Source organism: Nannospalax galili, unplaced genomic scaffold (assembly GCF_000622305.1).
Source record: "Nannospalax galili isolate Female #2095 unplaced genomic scaffold, S.galili_v1.0 scaffold96, whole genome shotgun sequence".
Taxonomy (NCBI): domain Eukaryota; kingdom Metazoa; phylum Chordata; class Mammalia; order Rodentia; family Spalacidae; genus Nannospalax; species Nannospalax galili.
In genome coordinates, this window is record NW_008342018.1 from 8,529,368 (window position 1) to 8,532,169 (window position 2,802).

The window sequence follows — 2,802 nt, forward strand, 5'->3', positions numbered from 1 at the left end:
TCAGTGCAAACTATGAAAGACAGAAGAGCCAGGACCAAAGTATTCCCAGTTCTAAATGACCACAGATGTCAACCCAGATTACTTTATCCAGCAAAATGTTTATCAGAGTCAAAGGGGAAAGAAAAATCTTCCATGACATAAATAGACTGAAAGAATTCATATCTTCTAAACCAACCTTTCAGAGAGTACTTGAAGCAATACAAAGAGTTGAAGAAATGAGCAACTATACCCAAGGGGTTATGGAAAGAAACTTAATGAAGGTTATCATTATGGAAACACACAGCTACACCAAGAATGTGAACAGAAATAAAAATGACAGGAATCAATACACATCTTTCATTAATAAATTTAAAAATCAGTGGACTGAACTCCCCAGTCAAAAGCACAGACTAGTTGAATGAATTAAGAAACTAAACCCATCTTATTGTTGTCTGCAAGAAACTCATCTCACTTTCAAGGACAGGCACAGCCTTAAGGTGAAAGGATAGAAAAAAAATATACCAAGTGAGTGGTGCTAAGCAAAAAGCAGGCATTTCAATTCTAATATCTGACAAAATAGACATTAAACTAACACTAATAAGAAGAGATAAAGAGGGCACTTCATTCTGATCAAAGGAAAAATTGGCCAAGAAGATATTACAGTCATGAGCATATATTCACCAAACTCTGGTGCACCCAACTTCATAAAATCAGTACTACAGGTCATTAAGACCCAGATTAATCCCAGTTCATTAATAGTGGGGGACTTCAATACCCCATTGCCTCTATTAGATAGGTCAACAGGGCAGAGAAATAACAGAGTGATATCTGAATTCACCAAGACCATACATCAAATGGACCTAACAGACATCTACTGTTGCAGGTTCTACTCAGGCCAGCTGTGAAGACCCTAACCTGGATCAGGTCCCCTGCCAATTAGGGGGGACAAGAGGCATGGAGTCACAAAACACAAACTCTGGGAGTCGGGTAGAAGCAAGCACTAGGCGAGGTGCTGCAGGCTCACTTAATGCAGGAGGGGGCATGCCTTATATTTACCTTTTCTCTGCCCCCAAGTCCCTTTAGTCAGTGTATCATTTTCTGATTGGTCCACACCATGCAGTCTGTCAGCAGTCACTGGGCTCATGAGCAGGGTATGGAGGCAGGCTATTTGTGGACCAAGAAGTGAAGTGAATTCTCGCTGAATCCCAGGGCTCTGGGTCCATGCCATCTTTGGAGACCTCCTGCTACATTTCCACGCTTTTTCTTTAATAATGACTGTCCAGCAAGAGCCTGTAGGCAGCTCCACCTCGGGATGACCCCAGGATCATAGACTGTGCCTGTCTTAGTTTGTCCTATTAGGGCATGAACCTTACCCATCATTGGAGCATGGGCGTACACGTCCATGTCCTGGCTTAGGTTGATTCAGCCCAACAGGATCTTACCCGTCATTGACTACCAGCCCTTCAAGGGGTATTGTCCCGGGGGATCAGTTGAGGTGGGGAATTATCTGTAGGAGGCCTGGTACATTTGTGCAAGCCAAGTCTGTTGGCCTGCATAGGGCGGGTTGAAATCATCTTTGTGTATTGCTCTGAGGGCCTGATAGACCAAATGATTGAATGTTTTCTGACTGTGGGAATGAAGTCAGGAGAAGGTAAGTGACGATCCAAGACGGGTCAAACAGTGCTTTTAGATTAGACCAGATTTTCTCTAAGAACCCTGAACTGATGTCCAGCATGGGGGTGCAGGTATAATTTAGAGCAATAATTTGATTAGTTAGTAATATAGAGAAATTAAGAAACTTTTGATTCCAGTGGCTGTGAATATAGTGAGCAAGTTGTAGGCACGCTTCAGTAATATTCTGCGCTTTATAGGGGGTGAGACAAAGTGACCTAAAGTGAGGGTCACAAGCTAGCAGAGCCATGTCTTTGGTAATTGCCAGCTCTTCAGTTAAGAGATCAATTTGTTGTTGTAATACATTGCCTGGTGAAGATGCTGATTGATAAGGGACTGTGTGAAAGGTAGAGGAGGTTTTGGACATGGCCTCATTGAGTGTCTCCACAGTAGTGCAGGATTGGGTTATAGCCACTGCAGCAGTGGCGGCCAACCCTAATGCAAGGATGATGGCTGAGATGAGAGCGGCAGGGACCCTGAAATCCCATTTTAAGCAGGGGCTTGTGACAAGGCTTTCTGCTCAATAAGGGTGACAGCATGGAAGTGGGTTGCATTGGTGACTGGAACCCAAAGGGTCACGGGTTCATGCATAAAGAGAACTATGTGAGCTGGATGGTTCCAGCAGGCCACCAGTACACAGGTGGTGTTGGTATCGAAGCAGTTGGGTTGTCCCTGAGTGCCAGAGGTAACACTGGCTAGCAATAAGGCAAACGGGGGCCTCATGCAAATGGGGGTAGGGGGCCAGGATGTTGTGTGATCAATGGATGTAAGGATTTTATTTTCAGCACAAGTAGAGGGATTGGTGTTAGTCTAAGTGCTGTTGGAAAGCTGAAGGCACTGCTGTGCCAGTAACGGCCTCATGTCCATGCAGGCATGCGGCTCACAGAGGTCCCAGTTACCAAGTATTGATTCACAGTTGGTATGGGAGATCTTAATGCCACAGGGATAGGTGGGGGCCAGTTGTCTCCAAGATCCTAGGGGATGATTAGAGGGGGAGTGGCTGAAGCAGCAAAAGGGAGGGATGCCATGGTTGGGCTTAGGGTGGCATCTCTGCCACAGTATATGGAGCGTGAGGAAAAAGGGTTCAAGGGAGTGTGTGCATGGGCAGTTGGGGAGGGTGGGCATAGAATGGCAGGGCAAAATGGGGGTGGA